We start from the raw sequence: 24,339 nt of genomic DNA, 5'->3' as shown, positions 1-24,339 counted from the left end.
TTCATTGACATACGATGTGTTCTTGAGTATTAGAAGTGAGGATAGAGGCAGCAAATTCGCACGCAAATTACACAGAGATCTGGTTGGGAAGGGGATGAACACCTTCAATCATCGCAATCAGGATCCAGAGGGACACGCAAAAGCAATTGAAGAATCAAGTAGTTTTATTGTCGTGCTCTCTAAAAATTATGCTTACTCGAAGAGTTGTTTAGATGAACTTGTTCATATCCTTGAGTGCAAGAAATCTAAGCTACAACTGGTTTGGCCAATTTTTTACAAGGTAGACCCCTTCTTGGTAGAATACCAGAAAGGAAGTTTTGGTGCAGCACTAGCAAAACATGGCAAATTCAAGAATAACTGGGTGAAGGTGTCCCTAAATTTCTTAATGTAGTTCTTCAATGATTCTCTAGGAAGTTTTAATTCCTACCGGAAAAAAGAAAAAGAAAAAGCGTAGCTAATTAACTTGTGCATTCCTATCATTATACTGTATGTTGAATTGATGTTGAGAAACACTAGTAAGGAAGATTTCCCATCATTGAGCAACAAAGTTATCATCATAAGAAAATTTATCCTAAAACATACAAAATAGAAGAGAAAGAAAGTAACCATTTTGTTAGATATCTCATATGTGGTTCATCAATTCATTGATAGCATCATTGAAGAGATTTTGGCACAATCGTTAAGACATACTAACTTAAACTGTACCTACTTAACTGTGGCAAAGCATCCTGTTCGAATAGAGTCCCGCATACAAGATATGCTGAAATTTTTAGAAGTTGGGAAATGTGATGTCCGTATGGTAGGGATACTTGGAACTGGTGGTATAGGTAAGACAGCAGTTGCTAAAGCTGTGTATAATTCTATTGCTTATCGGTTTCAAGGAAGTTGTTTTCTAGCAAATATTGGAGATGTGGAAAAGTTCAAGCGATGTGAAGGTCTATCAATCCTACAAACCATTCTTCTTTCTAAGATTCTAGGTAGCAAAGTAAACGTAACTGATGTTGACCAAGGAATCACTTTGATAAAGGAGAGATTGAGGCATAAACGGGTCGTCTTAATTCTTGATAATGTGAATCATCCAGACCAGTTAAACAAATTAGTTGTGTTGGCGTGAGTCATACTCACCTTATTTATGTAGATATTCTGTAATATTATGTGATCTGTAATATTCTGTAATATTTGTAGTATTATTAGATTTACTACTTGCCTTACGAGTAGTACTTGTCTTATTAGGCACAATTGTAATTTGTATATAATTCCTTCTTGTAAGGTGAATGAGATATCTAAGTTATTCAGTCAAAATTATCTCTTGTTTTTCGTTATATATATTTGACTTGGTATCAGAGCAGAGATCCAATCCTGGACTCTGACTCATTGTCCTTTGATCCTTGACTCTTGTTCTTTGTGCTTGGATTTATTCGTTGTCCTTTGATCCTTTCATCTCCGTTGCCTTCTTATATTTCCAAGTACTTTGTTGTTTTTCCTTCCGCTGTATATTCACCATGGTGAAAGCTCCTTCTTCTCTGCGTCCCTCTCCTCAAGGTTCTTCCCCCGTGTTCTCCTCAAGTCTGACTTGTAACTACTGCAACATTCTAGGCCACATCAAAGCAAATTGTTACAGGTTGGTTGGTTTTCCAGCAGGCTACTTTGATAGGCCCCGACCTCAGGACAACAAATCCAAGGGAAAGGCTGCGGTGACAAAACCAGATCACACAAACTTTGCTGGTAAGAATACCGCATCCGTAAGTTGCGGTGGTAATGGTAAGATTGGAGTTGCTTTAAAAATTTCTGGCTTTACTGGTGGCAATACTTGGATAATTGATTCTGAAGCATCTGACCATATGACCTATGATCGTAGTTTCTTTCTTTTTCTCAATCCACCCTCTATTTCCTCTGTTGTCAATGCCAATGGTGATTCTTTTCCTGTTTTAGGAATAGGGTCTGTTCGTCTCACCCCTTCTTTGACACTACATGATGTTCTTTATGTCCCTGATCTCTCTCATCATTTTATATCTGTGCCTCAGCTTAATACTCAATCTCGACGTTCTGTAACATTTTTTCCTTTGTATGTGATTTTTCAGGACCTCCTCACTAGGGAAATAATCGGCAGGGGTTATCTGAGGGGTCGACTATTCCATCTGGATTGCATGTTTGCCGGAATGAAGCCGGAGAAGGCAGTCCAAGCAGCTTTGATTTCGACTGGGGTTACGAATCAAGTTGAAGAATTATGGCTATGGCATCGGAGATTGGGACATCCTTCCTTTAGTGTCATGAAGAAATCTATGCCATCCTTGTTTCTGGGCATTGATGAGTCTAAGTTGCATTGTGAGTCATGTGTCTTAGCTAAAAGTCATCGTACTAGTTATCCTTTGAGTACTATTAGGAGTTCTTTTCCTTTTGAGCTTATTCATTCTGATGTCTGGGGACCTTCCCGTGAGTCAACCTTGTCTAGCAAACATTGGTTTGTTTTGTTTATTGATGATTATACCCGTCTTACTTGGGTCGCTTTATTGAAACACAAATATGAAGTCTTCTCTGCTTTCCAAGAATTTTTTGCTCTTGTTCAAAATCAATTTGGAGCCAATATTAGAGTCTTTCGTTCTGATAATGGGGGGGAGTTTGTCAATTCTCAGTTTCACCAATTCTTTCATTCTCATTGGATTATTCATCAAACTACTTGCCCTCAAACCCCTGAACAAAATGGGGTGTCAGAAAGAAAGAATCGTCATATTCTTGACATAGCTCGGTCTCTTCTATTTAGTGCTCATATGCCTAAGTATCTTTGGGGAGATGCTCATATACCAACTGACAGGACCCGCCCCGGATTTCACCCCGAAATCCGAAGTGGCCCTGCGGGGCCCACTTTAGAAGAAATTCTACCAAAAATTTGGCAGAACTTCCCCTAAAAGTAGGCTACCCAAAACCTGTAGGAAAATATTTACACTTCTAAAGCATCCATCCTTAATCTCTTGGAGCCACCCTGCTCCCCCAAACAACATCAACCAAATTCACAACACACAAATCTCAACTTAATAACCTTAATTCCGCAGGTAATCAGAGCAATTCTAATAACAGATAAATAAGGAAAATAGAAATAAAATGAATGCACGGAAGCTATGTTGTGGACTATGCCTCGACTCCATGTACGCCCGACCACGACTAATCTAACCTGCACACTGGGCATTTGAAACCGAAGGGCCCAGGGGAAAAGTACATAAAAACGTTAGCGTGAGTGGACAAAAATAAACAATTTAAAACCAAATGTATTTTATACTTTCCCACATTTATTTCTTTAAAAATCCCGATGCATGCAACAATTTAAAGAAACACAACTTTAGTTCAGCTCAAGAAAACCGACTAGCCCCGCTAGCCACAACCAAGCAAAGAGGAAAGAACTCTGATACTCAAGAAAATAAGACCAGCCCCGCTGGTTAAGGGAATCGGACTAGACCCCGCTAGCCCAGCAATAATATAATGAGTAGGGGAAGATGATAGCCATACGAATAAGCCACTCAGGCTTGGGTGATAGCCTCCCAGGCTAAAGAACTCCCATAACTCCCGTAATATAGCCTTACGCCACTAAGTGTAGTGATAGGATACTGGGCTACAGAATTACTGTCACAGAGACAGTAACCTGCGCCACAAAGGCGGAAGGGCTACGGTGATCCCATCACCGCGCCACAAAGGCGGAAAATCAATGCTAGCATGATAAAATCACCCCTCAGTATGGCACAGGGAAACATAACCGAAAATCCAGTAAATCCAAAATACATAAGGCTTCCCCAACTCTCGCAAATGAATTTCCAACGACGTGTCCCACACGCCAAGAGTATCATCATGATTCGAAACAAAACCAATTCCAAAATCATCATCGAGGCATTCCCAATGCCAAAACCGAAAGTCGATAAACAACCAAGAAATAATTCCATCGAAATCTCATTTCGAAAATCTTTCAGAGATCTCAAATCGGTGAATGAAAAATAAATATGAAATTCCGGAAATCACCTCGGAAAAGAATTCATTGAAAATCACAATATCAGAATTTCAAATAATAAGTATAATCAATTTCTGAAAATCAATTCATATTCTCAAAAACAACTCATAAATCCAAATCCGAGCATAATAAGTTCATATCCGAAACTCATGAAAAATCAATGTCAAATTATAATCCAAGACAAAATATCATGCTCGATAAATAAAACGATAATTAAATAAACCAATAATTTCAAAATAAATGCATGCATCATTTACTTAAAAACAAAAGTCCACTCACAGTGATTCAAATGCAATAACCGTCAACTCATCCATCCCAAGTCAAGAGCTCGGAAATTTCTCCGTTCAATCATTTTCGATATTGAGCTTTCGTTCTATCTCAAGTAGTCACGCTCGAGTCCTTAATAAAATAATTAAGCCCAATTAGTAACTTATTAACAATGAAAACTTCCTTAAATAACCAAAACGTGTTAAATTCACCAATCTACTCTGAATTAATAATTACAGGTAACCATTTCCGAATAATCCATTTAATAAAGTAAACTCATTCGGAATATGGTAATTACACTATTTCCAAGTTATCATTCAAGTTAACCATTCGACCTTTTACTTAGCCTTTAAACCTTAAATGTAAGATTCATGATCACCATTTCCAAATGATTCCGTCCTTACGGTAATTCCCAGAATATTGTAGCACAAAATTATTTTGTTATTAATTACTCCTTTAACTTTAATTGGAAATCCTACTTAAGCTTAACTAATAAAATATACCACTTCATTACCGAGTCCCTCAAATCGTTCCAAATACAAATTCCTTATGAATTAAATCTGATTACATTTCCCTCAACAGAACCAAAAGGGTAAATAGTCGGAAATTTCATTAATACTATGTCACCAAAAATAAAGCAAACCACCATTTGGTTAACCATTATCAATTCCCTTTTCCACTACCATGCCCAAGTTCCAATACAATTTAAGCAACACAACCAATTCCAATTCAACAATTCCCGAAACCATATCTTCACCAGTACAATAACACAGAGCAAAACATATCCAACCCCGAGATCCTTACCATTCTTCTTTTCCAACCCAAACTCGATTCGCCAAAATTGCGTTCCTCCACCGTCAGTCACCCAATGTCCATTGTCGGTTTCCATCAAAACTGACCCAATCATCTTCTCCTTGTCTGAAACTCCCCACTCTCAAAATTCCACAAACTTCAAAAGCCATATTAAACAACAACAGGTTAGAGTCCCCGGTCCAACACGAGTTGGAGACTTCACCAAGGAAAAAGGGTACGAAAATTACCTACTAGAGCAGCCTGGAAATCCGGCGGCGGAGCTACGGTGGTCCACGCACCAGTGGCAGCGCGTGCAGTGCGTGTGGCGGTTCTGACCGAAGCTAGATGTTAGGACCATGGGGTTTTGGTGAACAAGAAGGCACTGATTTCATTTATGGTGGTTGTGCAGCTAAGACGTCGTCAGAGACGTCGTCATTTATGGGTTTTGGGGTTTCCAGCGAAGGCGCATTCTGTCTCGTCCGGCAACAGTGGACACTGAAACATCTGGGTTTTCTCTCCTCGGTGCCTGCTGGGTGTATTGATGCTGGCAGTAAATTGAGATGGTGGCCGGAAATCGAAAAGAGAGAAGGAACAGTGGCGTCGCAGCCATAGGTGCCGCGTGCGTAGGCTGGGGGCGGTGTTTGTCGGTGATTCTTCTTGGGTTGGGTCGCCGTCCTTCGCTCACTTTCTTGGTGGTGGCGGTGTAGTGGAGTGGTGGCCAGAGTTGGTGGTCTCCGGTGATGGCAGAGGAAGAGAAGAAAAAGAGAGGGGTCAGGGATAAGAGAGGAAGAGAGGCCGTACGGCCAAGAGAGAGGGAGAGAAATGAGAGAGGTTAGGGTTTCTTCCCTTATATAGTTGACTTTGTGAAAAGACAATTTTGCCCTTCCAACATCTCCGAAAAACTCAGGCATAATAATTAACTTCTGCAGACCATATCTAATTCATACGAATTCTGATTTAGGCGTGTCACGTGTCCACGAACTCAGTTTGACGTCCTCTACAACTTTCATGACGGAAATTTTCTCAATTAAAGAACAAAACAAAAAAAATCAACTTTTGGTCAACGAAAAGTACCGAAACGAAGTAAAAAGTAAGAGTAATTGTTGTTTACCGCCCGAATGACTAGTAAACCGGTAAATTTAGGTTCGGGACGTAACAGTCTCCCCTCCTTATAAAAATTTCGTCCTCGAAATTTTATGCCGGTTAGAAGAGAAAGGGCACACCATTTGATTCAAAATACCATAATCTCAAAACTTATCAACTTTTCCTCAGATTAAACTTTCCTTCTCGCAACATCAAGTCAACAACCAACAAAACTCTGATGATCCCCACTACAAAAGCAATGAAAACATACTCATAATCCAAAATTATCAACGTCCAAAGTCAAATCACTTGACTTGCTGAACCATGTTGCACCATAAACTTGCAAGCACATGAATTCCGGTGTAAAAGAAAAAAAATTCATTTCAATGGTTAGCTCAGACGACACCTGATATTGACGTCACAAACCACCCTGTTAAAATTATAGCATTCATAACCTTCTCACAAAAGTCGCTTAGTGAAAATCCAACCCATTCACCATCAATATTGTGACAACCACAAGATGGTCAATGCTAATCGACAATTCTAAAACAACAACTTCCTTAGCAACTACAAGGACAGCACTTCCTTCCTTGTTTGTTTGTGCTTAAATTCCTAATAGAAGATCATTCACGTAAAGGTCCCTTAGTTGTCAAGCATAAAAAAGGTCAGCCTCGAATGAACCTATAAGTTCTTAATCAAGTAGGTTAAGGGGCCACTACACTTCCGCTGCGCTACTCTGATACCTGACTAAAATCATTGGTCCAGCCTTGAGATGACGCTGCGAGTTGACTAAGAAAACTCATTTGATAGCTACCTTACTAGCCACACATAAACACCTTCCTCAAAACTTTTTATAAGTACGGTAATGTGGAAACTTTTCTAAATCAAATGTGTCTCAAGAAATCTACTGATTACCAATGCCTCCAATCAAAACTATTAATATTTCTCACAAGTTAGTACTCATTTAACCGCCATATCATGTACCACGTCTTCAGAAATCTGGTGCAAGCAAAATTATAACTACTAACTCTACTCCAGCTCAACAATTCAAATCCAGAAGAAAAGCATCACCCTCAAGTTGTTCTTAGCCGATGCTACAATTCATTAATAGTCATAGGTCTGAAATCTGGTTGAATCCATGTTGTTCTCGTTGATCTCTATTGTCCCGAATGATATTCTTAATTCATATACCCAAGTAATTCTCACTACTGAGAGCACCACAATTTGAATTACTAGATGCTAGACTCGAATTTCGATCAAACCAAAATAAAAATATCTTTCTTATTCAGTTAGGAAAACTCTCTCTTATAACTACTCCACCAGCCCTAAATAGAAACATCTCAAACCCACTGTCTGACAAACCTCATGGCAATTTCATTACAGCTACGACATTGCAGAAATTTTCTAAGCCCTGTATGTACCAAATCCATTAATGGACTACGATGTCTCAAATAACACTAGTAGATGCTTCAAATCTGATCCAAGAGTTAACCAACTAGGTTAGAAACTCAATACTTGATATGTACAATTCTCAAACTGAAACCTTGCCAGTCATAAAAATTTGATCGATTCCATAGCAACCCCGCCGATTCCAAACATCCCAAAGGAAAAGTTTCCTTCCATACGTGACTGAAAACTTTATGTTTGAAGCAACTTGTAACTGGTTCGATAAGTAAACAAGAGCGCATCGTGTTACGTGAACGTAAAGCACCCCGAATACAGCAGAGAAGAAAAATCAACTAGTGAATTAAGAAAAAGAGATATTGAAGCAACGACATAATCCACAAGGAGGAAAGAAATTCTTTCATAGTCCCCAAGAGACTTATCGAGAGACCCATTAAAGAAAGCTACCAGAATCCCGAAACTTGTTGACTAGCGTCACCCCGCAAGGAACTACCACCAAACTTTCTTCATAACTCTAAGATTCAAAACTTTGATTATAACCACATCACATAGTAATCCCACTTGAATTACTATGGACACCCTGTGGTGTTACTACGACCAATTCTTGATGCCAAGTTCAATGATTTCTCCCAAACAGACATCCAATTACACCAAGTAGTACCTTCATACGCGATAAAAGTGATCGAAACCGTCGAAGATGATTCGAATATCCTTGATTTCTGAAACCTTTCAAAACCTCAATACTCCCTTTTGTGCTTTTAATCGATTATAAAATCCAAAATTTTGCTACACTGGTCATCCTCCCCTGACAACATCACCCATTTTAAGATGGACACCCGTCCAACATCTCCTATCACTCCCAGTGATACCTAGATTCGAAGGTGGTCCCACCACCTAACGATCAAATTCCAAGCTCAACACGTAAGAAGTCTTACTCAAAATATAACTTAGAACTCTGGTCAAATTATGACCTGAAATACTTCCTGAGTCAACCGGGGACACCCATGTCCTTAGAGTTACACCTACTACTCTAATTAAATTCCATCTATCAATTGCTCCAACAAGAACTTACTACATTTCAATTCCTATGACTTCACGATTCAGAAATTGAATCAAACTCTGTATCACATAGTAATTCGCTTGAACCACCATGGATACCCAACAGTGTCACTACCATCAATCCCCGAAATTGCGTTAAACCATTTCACCTAAAATCAAATGACCAAGACACACACTCTCGTACAATACCATTTACAAAAAGTTGGTTTTATTCCTCCCATTTAAAATACTACCAAAAATCGTAACTCTAATGTAAAGCTCTACGCATCCAACTAAATACTCAAGTTTCAAACGCAAAACTATTTCAAACTCCATTTCAAGACTTTAAGCATCCCGCCTACAAAACTTAAAACACAAAATAACTTCAAAAATTCACTTCTGTACATCCCCATACTCACTACGATCCAAAACTTAAGATGGCCAATTCATAACTCAAAATACCTGAAATTATTCCTGCAGTCCGAACAAAACTAAATCCAAATGTCATGGCTAGGTCAACAATCCAAGATGACCAGTCCAAAGATTTCCGACAACCCCCAAGGACTGCCAATAACGCCCCAAAAGTCACCTACAACACCAACCATGTCATACAACACATCTCTCGGTATAAAATCAGAACCACCATTACCACTAGTTCCATTTCCCCAACAGTCCTGATTCCAAAACAATTATCACATCCAGAGCCCAAGGCCATGGTCATTCGTCTCAAACACTCAAGCACGGAATCGAACTCTGTTCTCGTACCTTAAACCCTACTCCAACAATCTTGTTGGCATCGAGAAAGAAATAGCCACAACATTTCCTTGAATCATATTTCGTAGCACAACTCGAAACTGTAGAGTAGCCTTACTCTACCATCACCAGGAAAATGTGCAAGACAAATAAATAATCTAATAGGTAGTGAAATCCCTATAAGGTCGGCGTACAAGAGGCATAGCACAAGAAGGAAAACCAACTAGACATGTACCTTACACACTTGATGAGTACATCAGCACCGAAGAGTAAATGATGGGGAACCGCTGCAGTCGGGCCATCACTCGGGAGGTACTGTGTAACATCAAGCATATAACGTGACAAGATAGAAAATGGTTACAGAATCTGACAACCTAATGCTCTGATACCAACTGACAGGACCCGCCCCGGATTTCACCCCGAAATCCGAAGTGGCCCTGCGGGGCCCACTTTAGAAGAAATTCTACCAAAAATTTGGCAGAACTTCCCCTAAAAGTAGGCTACCCAAAACCTGTAGAAAAATATTTACACTTCTAAAGCATCCATCCTTAATCTCTTGGAGCCACCCTGCTCCCCCAAACAACATCAACCAAATTCACAACACACAAATCTCAACTTAATAACCTTAATTCCGCAGGTAATCAGAGCAATTCTAATAACAGATAAATAAGGAAAATAGAAATAAAATGAATGCACGGAAGCTATGTTGTGGACTATGCCTCGACTCCATGTACGCCCGACCACGACTAATCTAACCTGCACACTGGGCATTTGAAACCGAAGGGCCCAGGGGAAAAGTACATAAAAACGTTAGCGTGAGTGGACAAAAATAAACAATTTAAAACCAAATGTATTTTATACTTTCCCACATTTATTTCTTTAAAAATCCCGATGCATGCAACAATTTAAAGAAACACAACTTTAGTTCAGCTCAAGAAAACCGACTAGCCCCGCTAGCCACAACCAAGCAAAGAGGAAAGAACTCTGATACTCAAGAAAATAAGACCAGCCCCGCTGGTTAAGGGAATCGGACTAGACCCCGCTAGCCCAGCAATAATATAATGAGTAGGGGAAGATGATAGCCATACGAATAAGCCACTCAGGCTTGGGTGATAGCCTCCCAGGCTAAAGAACTCCCATAACTCCCGTAATATACCCTTACGCCACTAAGTGTAGCGATAGGATACTGGGCTACAGAATTACTGTCACAGAGACAGTAACCTGCGCCACAAAGGCGGAAGGGCTACGGTGATCCCATCACCGCGCCACAAAGGCGGAAAATCAATGCTAGCATGATAAAATCACCCCTCAGTATGGCACAGGGAAACATAACCGAAAATCCAGTAAATCCAAAATACATAAGGCTTCCCCAACTCTCGCAAATGAATTTCCAACGACGTGTCCCACACGCCAAGAGTATCATCATGATTCGAAACAAAACCAATTCCAAAATCATCATCGAGGCATTCCCAATGCCAAAACCGAAAGTCGATAAACAACCAAGAAATAATTCCATCGAAATCTCATTTCGAAAATCTTTCAGAGATCTCAAATCGGTGAATGAAAAATAAATATGAAATTCCGGAAATCACCTCGGAAAAGAATTCATTGAAAATCACAATATCAGAATTTCAAATAATAAGTATAATCAATTTCTGAAAATCAATTCATATTCTCAAAAACAACTCATAAATCCAAATCCGAGCATAATAAGTTCATATCCGAAACTCATGAAAAATCAATGTCAAATTATAATCCAAGACAAAATATCATGCTCGATAAATAAAACGATAATTAAATAAACCAATAATTTCAAAATAAATGCATGCATCATTTACTTAAAAACAAAAGTCCACTCACAGTGATTCAAATGCAATAACCGTCAACTCATCCATCCCAAGTCAAGAGCTCGGAAATTTCTCCGTTCAATCATTTTCGATATTGAGCTTTCGTTCTATCTCAAGTAGTCACGCTCGAGTCCTTAATAAAATAATTAAGCCCAATTAGTAACTTATTAACAATGAAAACTTCCTTAAATAACCAAAACGTGTTAAATTCACCAATCTACTCTGAATTAATAATTACAGGTAACCATTTCCGAATAATCCATTTAATAAAGTAAACTCATTCGGAATATGGTAATTACACTATTTCCAAGTTATCATTCAAGTTAACCATTCGACCTTTTACTTAGCCTTTAAACCTTAAATGTAAGATTCATGATCACCATTTCCAAATGATTCCGTCCTTACGGTAATTCCCAGAATATTGTAGCACAAAATTATTTTGTTATTAATTACTCCTTTAACTTTAATTGGAAATCCTACTTAAGCTTAACTAATAAAATATACCACTTCATTACCGAGTCCCTCAAATCGTTCCAAATACAAATTCCTTATGAATTAAATCTGATTACATTTCCCTCAACAGAACCAAAAGGGTAAATAGTCGGAAATTTCATTAATACTATGTCACCAAAAATAAAGCAAACCACCATTTGGTTAACCATTATCAATTCCCTTTTCCACTACCATGCCCAAGTTCCAATACAATTTAAGCAACACAACCAATTCCAATTCAACAATTCCCGAAACCATATCTTCACCAGTACAATAACACAGAGCAAAACATATCCAACCCCGAGATCCTTACCATTCTTCTTTTCCAACCCAAACTCGATTCGCCAAAATTGCGTTCCTCCACCGTCAGTCACCCAATGTCCATTGTCGGTTTCCATCAAAACTGACCCAATCATCTTCTCCTTGTCTGAAACTCCCCACTCTCAAAATTCCACAAACTTCAAAAGCCATATTAAACAACAACAGGTTAGAGTCCCCGGTCCAACACGAGTTGGAGACTTCACCAAGGAAAAAGGGTACGAAAATTACCTACTAGAGCAGCCTGGAAATCCGGCGGCGGAGCTACGGTGGTCCACGCACCAGTGGCAGCGCGTGCAGTGCGTGTGGCGGTTCTGACCGAAGCTAGATGTTAGGACCATGGGGTTTTGGTGAACAAGAAGGCACTGATTTCATTTATGGTGGTTGTGCAGCTAAGACGTCGTCAGAGACGTCGTCATTTATGGGTTTTGGGGTTTCCAGCGAAGGCGCATTCTGTCTCGTCCGGCAACAGTGGACACTGAAACATCTGGGTTTTCTCTCCTCGGTGCCTGCTGGGTGTATTGATGCTGGCAGTAAATTGAGATGGTGGCCGGAAATCGAAAAGAGAGAAGGAACAGTGGCGTCGCAGCCATAGGTGCCGCGTGCGTAGGCTGGGGGCGGTGTTTGTCGGTGATTCTTCTTGGGTTGGGTCGCCGTCCTTCGCTCACTTTCTTGGTGGTGGCGGTGTAGTGGAGTGGTGGCCAGAGTTGGTGGTCTCCGGTGATGGCAGAGGAAGAGAAGAAAAAGAGAGGGGTCAGGGATAAGAGAGGAAGAGAGGCCGTGCGGCCAAGAGAGAGGGAGAGAAATGAGAGAGGTTAGGGTTTCTTCCCTTATATAGTTGACTTTGTGAAAAGACAATTTTGCCCTTCCAACATCTCCGAAAAACTCAGGCATAATAATTAACTTCTGCAGACCATATCTAATTCATACGAATTCTGATTTAGGCGTGTCACGTGTCCACGAACTCAGTTTGACGTCCTCTACAACTTTCATGACGGAAATTTTCTCAATTAAAGAACAAAACAAAAAAAATCAACTTTTGGTCAACGAAAAGTACCGAAACGAAGTAAAAAGTAAGAGTAATTGTTGTTTACCGCCCGAATGACTAGTAAACCGGTAAATTTAGGTCCGGGACGTAACAATGCATGTTATTTTTCTCCCATCAATCCTTCACTTCAGGGGGAGAAACACACTTTTTTGGAAGAGAAGTCTTGTGGGATTAAAATTCAGCCAATTGAAGCCAGTGACACTCCTATAGAAACAGAAAAGGCAATTGCCGAACAGAGCATTGCGAGTTCCGAAACAGAAAAGGTAATTGCTGAATCGTCTACCCTTCATCATGCAACTGCCGAACAGAGCGTTGCAAGTTCCGAACCAAAAAATACAATTGTCGAATCGTCTACCCTTCAAGAAGAAGCTCCTAATCACTCAGTCTCTCCCTCTCCATCAGTGGTCTCCCCTGTTCAATCTTCATCTGAGAATGCCAACGAACACGACGTCCAAAATTTAGCAGTTCAAGAAGGCCAAGCTCCTCCACCCCTCTTAGATACAGATAACCCTTGTCAACCAATCCCTGAGGAGAGTCCCAATCTTGAGGTTAGTGGTGTTTCTTCTAACTCTGATAATTGTGATAGTGTGTATGTTTTGCCTCCTAGGTCTACCCGTGGTAAACCACCTCGTCAATATGAACCAAGTTTAGATGTTAAGTCTAGGTATGCCATAGCTAACTTTGTATCCACCCACCGGTTATCCAAATCCCATGCTTCTTTTGTGAATCAAATATCCTCTGTATGTGTTCCTAGTAAAGTGCAGGATGCTCTCAAGGATCCCAAATGGTCTCAAGCGATGAATGAAGAGATGGAGGCATTGGAGAGGAATAATACTTGGGAGTTGGTGCCACCTCCACAAGGAAAGAGAGTTGTTGGATGTAGATGGGTGTTCACTATCAAACACAATGCAGATGGTTCAGTGAACAGGTATAAGGCAAGACTTGTTGCAAAGGGATATACTCAAACATATGGCGTGGATTATGAGGAGACCTTTGCTCCAGTAGCAAAGATTAATACTGTTCGAATGTTGATGTCTCTAGCAGCTAATCTAGATTGGCCTTTGCAACAGTTTGATGTAAAGAATGCCTTTTTACATGGAGAACTATCTGAAGAAGTCTATATGGATCTACCACCAGGATATGAGGCAAGCACAAGAGGTAGATTTGTGTGTAAGTTAAATAAGTCCTTGTATGGACTCAAACAATCACCACGAGCTTGGTTTGGAAGATTCTCTCAAGCTATGCGTCGTTTTGGGTACAAGCAGAGCAACTCTGACCATACATTGTTTCTGAAACGCAGTGAAGGTAAATTAACTGCCTTGATTATTTATGTTGATGATATGATAATTACTGGTGATAATTCAGAGGAGGTTGAAAGATTAAAAGATCTGCTTGCATTAGAGTTTGAGATGAAAGATCTTGGTTCTCTTAAATATTTTTTGGGGATTGAGGTCGCCAGGGGGAGTTCAGGAATTTTCTTGTGCCAGAGAAAATATGTGCTTGATTTGTTGACAGAGACAGGAATGCTAGGGTGTAGACCTGCTGATACTCCTATTGAGCAGAATCATAAACTGGCTGAGTACCCTAATCAAACTCTTACAGAGAAGGCTCGCTATCAAAGATTAGTTGGCAGATTAATTTATCTCTCACATACTCGGCCAGACATTGCATATGCAGTCAGTGTTGTGAGTCAATTCATGCATAATCCAAGTAAAATTCATATGGAAGCTGTGATCCGTATTCTGAGGTATTTAAAGTCTGCACCTGGAAAAGGCTTGATGTTTTCAAAGCATAATCATCTGGATATTAGTGGTTATACAGATGCAGACTGGGTAGGTTGTGTTACGGATAGAAAATCCACTTCTGGTTACTTCACTTTTGTAGGTGGTAATCTTGTTACTTGGAGAAGTAAGAAACAAAAGGTTGTGGCAAGGTCAAGTGCTGAAGCAGAGTATAGAGGTATGGCTCATGGAGTTTGTGAATTACTTTGGTTGAGAAATTTACTTCGTGATTTGGGATTTAAACCCAAACGCGCCATGGATTTGTATTGTGAGAATAAGGCAGCGGTGGATATTGCTCACAACCCAGTTCAACATGACAGAACTAAGCATGTTGAGGTTGACAGACATTTCATTAAATAGAAGCTTAATGCTAAGCTTATCTCTTTTCCGTTTGTCCACTTAAAAGAACAGTTAGCTGATGTTCTCACGAAGGCAGTATCGAGCAAGGCATTTCATGACTCACTTGGTAAGTTGGGCATTCGTGATCTGTATGCGCCAACTTGAGGGGGAGTGTTGGCGTGAGTCATACTTACCTTATTTATGTAGATATTCTGTAATATTATGTGATCTGTAATATTCTGTAATATTTGTTGTATTATTAGATTTACTACTTGCCTTACGAGTAGTACTTGTCTTATTAGGCACAATTGTAATTTGTATATAATTCATTCTTGTAAGGTGAATGAGATATCTAAGTTATTCAGTCAAAATTATCTCTTGTTTTTCGTTATATTTGACTAGTTGGAGGTTTGGATTGGTTTGGTTCAGGTAGCAGAGTTATCATAACAACAAGATATAGGAATTTGCTTGTTGCTCATCAAGTTAATCGAATATTCATGGTCAACAAACTAAATCGAGATGAAGCAATGCAGCTTTTATGTTGGAATGCCTTCAGAGGACGTTTGGATGGTATATACTAGATAATCCTTCCCGTGCGATGCTGCGGGTTTGGTTTTCTTTCCTGAATTAAAGTGTACTTTTGCAATTCCTCCTTCATATCTCCTAACTTCAGTGGTCTTTTCCACCATGCTTGCAATCTCAAATTTCTTCTAGGTAGCATTGGCCAAGTTTCTCCCCTCCATCCTATATAATTGATTACACAATATAATTAGCCAAAAAGTCTCTTCTTGAAATTCTTTTGTTTGTGTATTCCTTCAACTTCTTTCAAAAATAACTTCATTCCCTAAATCATGAGCTAATATTTATATAAGAATCCAGAAAAGATACATGTCCATTGGAATTGCCCAAAGATTTTATTTTCATTACCAAAATCCAATTAACAAAAAATTCATGTCTGCAAAAAACTCAAAAAAAAAAAAAAATCGATTTCTAATTGGGAATCAAATAGAAAAGTTTAGAGTCTAATCAATTTTGTCAACCATGTGAAAGAGAAATAGACGATATTTTTAGGTAATCCTGTATGTAATATTCTAAGTCATGAGGTAATTCTTTGCAGATAGTCAGAGAACTATTGAAATCGGCATATATTTCCCAATGTGATGATTGAAGGAACTTGGCAACTCATAGTTAGCAGGGATTTAGACAGATGAGTAATTTGCCCAAATGCATAAATCCAAAGTCAATCTTAACATGAGAGACAAAAATAACCTGTCGCCAATACAGATTTCTAGCTATGCATCTACCCAAAAGCACTTCACATGAGTAGCTATTTTTAGAATATTCAGTAAGATATCTATACAGTGGCAAGCCAAATTCATGCTGAAATTTAGAAAGCCAAGAACTAATACTTACTCTAAACTGATCATTTTTTAGCTTGCCAAAGAGGTACACAATTTTTAGCTTTCCAATTTTTACATAAGATTCCTTAGTAGCCTTTGCAGCTGCTTCCAGATCTTTGCTGTGTAGAGCTTTTCAGTTAACTTTGCTTTGTTATTATCCTCCATGTTTCTGGTGCTACCATTCTGTCAAGAATGCTCAATTACTGAGTACAAATTATGGTATATGTAATTTACCATTGTCTTTTGCTACTTCTCATTCAATTCAATTAGGAAGTAAGTGGCTTTGCTACATATTTATATATGTATATTAAGATTTAAACAGAACTACATAAAATTCACAAACAAAAAAACACTACCAAAACCACAGTTCTACACCACCTAAAAAAAACAATTACTGGATTTCTTGTTCATCAATCTGGTTTCCAAATAAATAAAGAAAATTAAAAAAAATCGCAAATATCAGAATCCAAATTCTAATTTTACTTGAGGGATTGATGCAAGCAGAACCAAAACCCAAACAAATGTGTGCCCATCACTTCCTCACATTCCTTCCTTTCACTTTACCAAATGTGTACAATGACTACAATCCCATCAGGCCAAATCCCATCACAATACCCGAAATTAATCATTATGATACATAACCAATAAGCATAAAAATTAATTTGGTGTATAAATTTGTACCTTGAATCTGTGCAGTAGAGCAGTTCTTCTCCTCTTTTGGATTCCTCTGCCTCCTCTGTCCTTCCCGTCTCCCCCTTTTTCTTCTGTTTCTTCCTTTCTCCCCTCTGAAACCCCAAAAGCCACAACTATGCAAACTATAATGAGAAATCAATCACACACAATCAAATATGGCTAATTGAATAATAGCAGCAATAAATTCACACTACTCAACATGACTTATCTTTGAAAGCTAAAGACCTTGAATAAGGACCAAACGATTAAAACCAATTGAATCACACTGAAACTGAAAACAGTTAGCCTAACAAACCATGGACTAAATTAGTCTAAGAAATACAATAAAAATAGAGCATGATACTATAGTGTGCATTCGATGAATAAAAAGAAATTAATTATATTTTAACTGGAAACCAATTTGTAAAGTAAATTGAAAAGATATCCTAATCATTTTTAGAACTGTGAGCAAAGATGCAAAGTATTGTTTGTCTATCTTATTAATAAGTCTATGTGATTCTCTTCTCTCCCAAATCAGTTTTAGTGATGCAGACTTTTATCTCAACAGGAACAGTTGCAGAAGATATAATGTTAGTGAATGTGATCCTCTCGTTCTCAAAGGGATTGAGAGACCAGTAAGTAATTTCTGTGCCCACTATTTTCTGTTAGTCTAAAAACAGTTGAAGTTGTTGTTGGTACTCCGCACTCAGAGAAGTATAAACAGGATCTAAACATATAAAAACTATTTGAAATTACCTACTCTGAGGTATTGCTGCGTTTATATACCTATTTTTGACTAATCAATTTCTAGACATGCATACCTATTTGAGAACTGAACTTAACCAAAAAGGCACACCAAGAGCACAAACACACAATAACTTCTTTCAACAAAATGTGTAACTCTCAGACCATGATCCTATTTACAACAAATAAAAATAATCATGCAGTATGCTCTGAGACCATGATGCTATTTACAACCACACATCGAGTAGATAAACACAAATGATATATCTCCTTAGTTTAAGAGTTAAATAAATAGAGAACAAAGCATGATTGAGTTTAGAGAAGGATTTTACATGCAATACTGAACTCTCCAAACAGAGCAACTGATATTGGTGAAGAAGGTCATACCCTCTGTGAAGAAACCAGATTTCCAAGCCTATTGGGAACAATTGAAACCAGATTTCCAGGCCTTTTGGGAGCAATTTTATTATTATCTCTAAGAATCACTACAATTAACAATTAACTACATGTCTAGTAATAGAATAAATATCACCAATGACTTCCTTAATGATTATCATACTTACTATCATTTTCTTTAGAAACAACATCCTACCATTCTGCCTAGCTCTATCCTATATCTTGCAAACAAACAAAGAAGTCAAAAATTTAATAAGATTTTCTTTTGCAAGACTCCCAGAACTGAGATCTTGATACCATGTCTGACACTAACAACTCAGATGAAGAACTCTATAATTTGATGCCTTCAAAATTTGACATCACCAGTTGACATATCAAACAAACAAACAAACACCATTATCACCCAAACCATGAACAATGAAGCAAAAACCAAACCCTTATTCTCAATTTCCACAATGGAGGATCAAATAAACCAAACCCAAAACCCAATTTCAGCAACAAACAAAACAATGGAAAACCCAGAAATCCGAAACTCCCAATTTCCATCCAAAGACCACAATTTTAAACAAAACAATCAGACCTGAGAATTAGGTGAGACAATCAATTACCGGATTAAAGGTTCAAACTTTGGAACCCTAGCGCTTGAGGAATTTGACTCGGATACCTCTCTCTATCTCTTCATGCAAAGCAAAGAAAAACACGACCGATTTCTTTATCTCTCGATCGTTCTTGATAATTGATAAAGATGATTACATGACTTTAGAAGAAAGAGAAGACCAACGGCGGCGAGATCCGATGTTTCCAAGTCAGTGGCAAAGCTGCAAAAAAATTTCAAGCGAGGGCAGAAGCGTCACTCCACTTCGAGCCAAAACCACTGTTAACTGAACAGGAGAAATGAACACCAACCCTCCTTTAGTATATAGTAAATTTGCCACTGGCACAAGTTGCAGTATATCATGCTCAAGGCATTCCATTAACTTTGGTGGTTTTAGGTTCATGTCTGTATGGTGAAAGTTGGTATGATTGGACAGATGTATTAGATGATTTACAAAGAGTAGATGATCGTAAACAAGTTACTCAAGAAATTCTCAAGATATGTTATAATGCACTAGAAGATTCGGTGAAAGAGGTTTCCTTCAAATTGCATGTTCTTTTGATGGACAAAAACAGGTAAATCTGATGAAGGAACTAGCACGTTTTGTCCCTAACCTTATGCATGGTATCCAAGTTCTGACAGAGAAGGCCTTCATAAATATTGGAGCAAGTCATGTGCCCATCATGCAAGAATTGCTAAAAGAAATGCTACAGAGTTAGTCCGGCAAAAGTTTGCAAATAAGCTTTGGGATGGCAAATTTTGGATCCTCAGGGATTTTTGCGTTTATCTTCCGAAATACTCTGTAGGTACATTTGGAAACAAGTTAGAATTTGGAAAATTTAAGTTCTATATAACTTAGAACTTGCTTTCTTAATGTTATTGGTTTTGCATATTAGGCGGTACGTATAGCTAAAGACATCATCAAGAAGTGGTCTAAACCACATGAGATACCATTCAGTACTACCGAGTTGGCTGAATTCTGGTCTAAAATCAGTATGCATGGAAGTCTTATGTCAAGACGAGTGGAGGGATTCAAGGTATTCTGAAATATTGCATCACGGTCATTTTCACAGTACTTTTTTTTTAGGGTTATTATCACAAATGGTACCTGAACTATACCTCAATCTTATCGATGGTACCTGAACTTCAATTTTGATCACAACCAGTACCCGAACTTTTCGATTTCATTTTAAATGGTACCTAGAGCCACCTCCAGTCACTATTCCAACTAAAAACAGCATGGAAGGAAATCATAGTGATGATTTTTGATGATTTCAAGGGTTGCAATCATATATAGTGATGATTTTTTGGTAATAGACTTGCCTTGAACTTGTTTTATTTTTATTTTTATTTTTTAGATTTGGCTTTTTTGGCCGGAATAGTGACCGAATGTGGCCTTAGGTACCATTTAAAATGAAATCGAAAAGTTCGGGTACTGGTTGTGATCAAAATTGAAGTTCAGGTACCATCGATAAAATAGAAGATAAATTCAGGTACCATTTGTGATAATAACCCTTTTTTTTATAATCATAATACTTTGATTCATATTGTTCTTTTTCAACTTTCATACAAATTTTCAGAAACCTGACTTCTATAAATTTTGAAGTGGTTCCAAAAGTGGTTCGACTGTCAAATGGATTTCAAGGGGTTTCGACTGTTTGGATTCTTTATTCAAATTCTTCAAAATTTCAAATGGGAGAACACAGAAGAATTGGCTCTTTGTGCTCCTGTCGATTCTTCTGCTGGTTGCTCTTTCCAGGTCTTTATTCACTTAAATGAAGTAGTTATTTCACGTCTCTGCACACAGCTTGTTAGAAGTGTAGCTACAATACATACCCTTCCTTGAAATGTGGCGATTTGGTTAGGGAAAATTTCAGAAATAGTACTTGAAGTTTGGCCCACTATTAATTTCTGTACATGAAGTTCTAAAATATAAATTTTAGTACATCAAATTGCAAACCCGAGCCAATATATGTACACGACGTCAATAACGGTGTTAACCCTTATGTCATTATTCATTTGTTTAAGGGCACTTTAGTACTTTCAGTTTCCTCTCACTCTCACTCTCAATCTCACTCTCACACGCTCTCTGACTCACTCTCCTCTCTCCTCTCTCTATGTACACAGACCCATCCTCTTTCTCTCCTCCATGTCCACGACCACCATATCTCATCCACCTTCCAAACCCATCCCCCTTCTCTTCCTCCATGGCCGCGACCGGAAGCTTACCAGGCCGGAGATAGGCCACCTGCAGAAGGTCGGCGCCATATCTCTCCGCCATCTTCAGAAGGCCCAGGCCGGAGATAGGCCACCTGCCCAAGACTCCATTTGCACAGAAAACCCCGCCACCACCACCTCACCCTCAAAGTCACTGCGTTGCCGTTGTTGTCGAACCCCGCCCTCGGTCGCACAGACGCCGCTGCCGCCAGATCTGGAACTCCTGTTGCCGCTTGCTGCTCTACCCAACACCAGGATCCACCCAATCCCCACCGGATTTGCGACGAGATCCGGATGGATCCAACCACCAACCACTGCTCGCGCCGCCGAACTCGAATCCGCCCCAAGAAGACGCCGCAGCAACACCATCCCTGCCCACTGGCCAACAAACCGCCACCTCCACCCTATCTCCCGTGAACAAATTGGACATCGAACCCAACACCACAAAATCTCCACTCTGATTGAGCTTATTCCGGGAAGACCCACTCTCCAACAAGTAAAGAAATAAGGAAACTGGACAAAGCCTGAACGAGGAGGCCACCCCCAACCCTTAAGCCTTCGATCTAGATCCGGAGGGATCAAGATCTGGGCAAGAGTGGAGGGGGAGGGGAACTGGTTTCTCTCTGTTTTCTCTCTATGTGGGCGCACCTTCAAAGATGAGATTTTGGGCGACGAAGGTGGGTTAGTTTGCGTGGTGGTGTGGCGGAGAAATTGGGTCTGAAGAAGATGGGTGCGTTAACGAGCGATCTAGCTGTGCCCTCTATTCTGAGAGAGAGAGAGAGAGAGAGAGAGAGATATGGGTGCCCAGAATAAGAGAAGAGAGATAATTGGGTGCTCAGAGTAAAAAATGTGAAGAGACCGTTTTACCCATTGAAATACGACAGCTGGCACGAGACTAACGGCGTCATTGACGTCGTGTATGTATGCTGGGTCGATTTTGAAACCTCATGTACCAAAGTTTATATTTTGGAACTTGATGTACTGAAATGCATAGTGGCCTTAAGTTGATGTACCCTTCTCAAAATTTTCCCATTTGGTTATATGCGCTGTTCCCACCTTTTACGTGTTGAGTCACTATTTTTCAATCTAGTTAATCTGGTGCGCCCTTAAAAAGCTGTTGTGTCCACCTTGTAATCCCACCCAACGATGACGTTTGTATGAAGCTAATCCATGCAGAAAACCTGAACAGTGAACTTTCTGATGACTTTATGAGGTATTTTACTATTTTTTTAACCAGTACAAATGATACATGTAATATGCGTTAATAAGGACTCTCCTGTATTTGCCTCAATATGAATTTGTGTTTGTTGGTACCGTTTCCTTTTTTGAGAACTCCTCATTTTTGCTTCAGTAGTTTCAGAGATAATAACAGACATTTGTAGCAAAACAGAGGACTGACATCTGAACAATTATGCTGTTGCAGGACTACTGGAAAGTTATCGTCCCAAACAGTGACCGACTGTAAAGTAATATATATATACTGATGCACATCTGGAGAATGAAAAGCTATAATTAGTACTAATGCAGCAATGTTGGTAAAGCATTGTCTATGGACCAATGTGACGAATACAGGTTACATTTTAGATTCTCCCTTTTTTTGATATCTTTTCACTTGTAGTGTAATAATGTATTACTAGTCCTCAACTATCATAAAACCTCGGACTCTATCCATTCTGTACAACTTGCTATTCCCTCATTCAAATGCAGTTGAGTTCATCCTCAACCGTGCTGAAATTTCATTAGCTTTTGTTACTAGAACAAAATCCTTGGCATGAGTTATCTTATAAACTTTTTGACATTATCTTAATTAGTTAGATGCTTAATGACACTGTTGTCTTATATTGTGGTACTAGGATCTTCATAATTTAATTTCATTGTACTAAACATGATATATGTACAAAGACTGACTTGCCTTGTATATTTTTACTGTTCTTACTGTTGTCACTTCCGTTTTTATAAAAGTTATTTCCTTCTCCTTTTCTTGTTTTCTATTATCACGTGGTATTCTTCCTGCAGATTTTATCTTGCCTACCGAACTGTTCTACACATTTAAAAAGTAGGTAATAAGCTATTTGTTTGAATACTTGATGTTTGAGGTGCAAGTTATTAGGATTGTGTATAAGTTGACTGCATATCATAATTTAGCCCTTAATATATACTTGAGTCAGTTTAAATCATAATGAAGATTCAGGAAATTAAACAAGGTTAAGTATTTAACTCAACGTGCTTTCCCACCTTAATTCATGATATATGTGTTTGGCCTATGAGATGTCGAGTATGAATGCTTTTGTGGTCATTCAAATGACCTTAATTTTCTAAATCAGCTACCACAACACATCCGAGGCAGATATATATGAAAAGATCGAAGAGATCTACATTTCATCAGTTTGTTAAATCGTGCAGGCCTTACTGAAAGCTGCGGTTGGTTTCCCCTTGATAACTATTGAAGCATGGCTTGAGTAGGTCCCAGAACTGGGATATGATGCAATTTATAGTGTGCCACGTGTTGGCGTGAGTCATACTTACCTTATTTATGTAGATATTCTGTAATATTATGTGATCTGTAATATTTTGTAATATCTGTAGTATTATTAGATTTACTACTTGCCTTAGGAGTAGTACTTGTCTTATTAGGCACAATTGTAATTTGTATATAATTCCTTCTTGTAAGGTGAATGAAATATCAAAAAGTAATTCAGCCAAAATTGTCTATTGTTTCTTGTTATATTTTGACTTGGTATCAGAGCAGAGATCCGATCCTGGACTCTGACTCATTGTCCTTTGATCCTTGACTCTTGTTCTTTGTGCTTGGATTTGTTCCTTGTCCTTTGATCCTTTCATCACCGTTGCCTTCTTATATTTCCAAGTACTTTGTTGTTTTTCCTTCCGCTGCATATTCACCATGGTGAAAGCTCATTCTTCCCCCGTGTTCTCCTCAAGTCTGACTTGTAACTACTGCAAGAATCCAGGCCACATCAAAGCAAACTGTTACAGGTTGGTTGGTTTTCCAGCAGGCTACTTTGATAGGCCACGACCTCAGGACAACAAACCTAAGGGAAATGCTGCTGGTCATCTTGTTCAAGACCAAGATTACTATGCGGTGACAAAATCAGATCACACCAACTTTGTTGGTAAGGATACCGCATCCGTAAGTTGTGG

At 38.9% G+C, this 24,339-nt stretch overlaps 2 long non-coding RNA genes and 1 pseudogene across 3 annotated transcripts; 2 read left to right on the top strand and 1 right to left on the bottom strand.

The window, feature by feature from the left end:
• Nucleotides 1-24,339, top strand: part of LOC133737273 (probable CoA ligase CCL6) — a 256,961-nt pseudogene that overhangs the window by 184,129 nt on the left and 48,493 nt on the right.
• LOC133740652 (uncharacterized) lies at nucleotides 782-22,388 on the top strand. Its single transcript, XR_009861353.1, has 3 exons — nucleotides 782-827; nucleotides 19,860-20,000; nucleotides 22,271-22,388. It is a non-coding gene; the product is annotated as an uncharacterized LOC133740652 (long non-coding RNA).
• On the bottom strand, nucleotides 15,733-19,255 carry LOC133740649 (uncharacterized). 2 transcript variants are annotated; one of them, XR_009861348.1, is made up of 4 exons: nucleotides 18,977-19,255; nucleotides 17,238-17,371; nucleotides 16,570-16,739; nucleotides 15,733-15,900 (listed from the first exon to the last, which is right to left on the bottom strand). It is a non-coding gene; the product is annotated as an uncharacterized LOC133740649 (long non-coding RNA). The 2 variants fall into 2 exon arrangements; XR_009861349.1 differs by having other exon boundaries at nucleotides 17,238-17,341; nucleotides 18,977-19,254.

The sequence above is a fragment of the Rosa rugosa genome, chromosome 3, assembly GCF_958449725.1.
Source record: "Rosa rugosa chromosome 3, drRosRugo1.1, whole genome shotgun sequence".
Taxonomy (NCBI): Eukaryota; Viridiplantae; Streptophyta; class Magnoliopsida; order Rosales; family Rosaceae; genus Rosa; species Rosa rugosa.
Note: the sequence above shows the minus strand (reverse complement) of the source record. Positions and strands in the feature narration are given on the sequence as shown.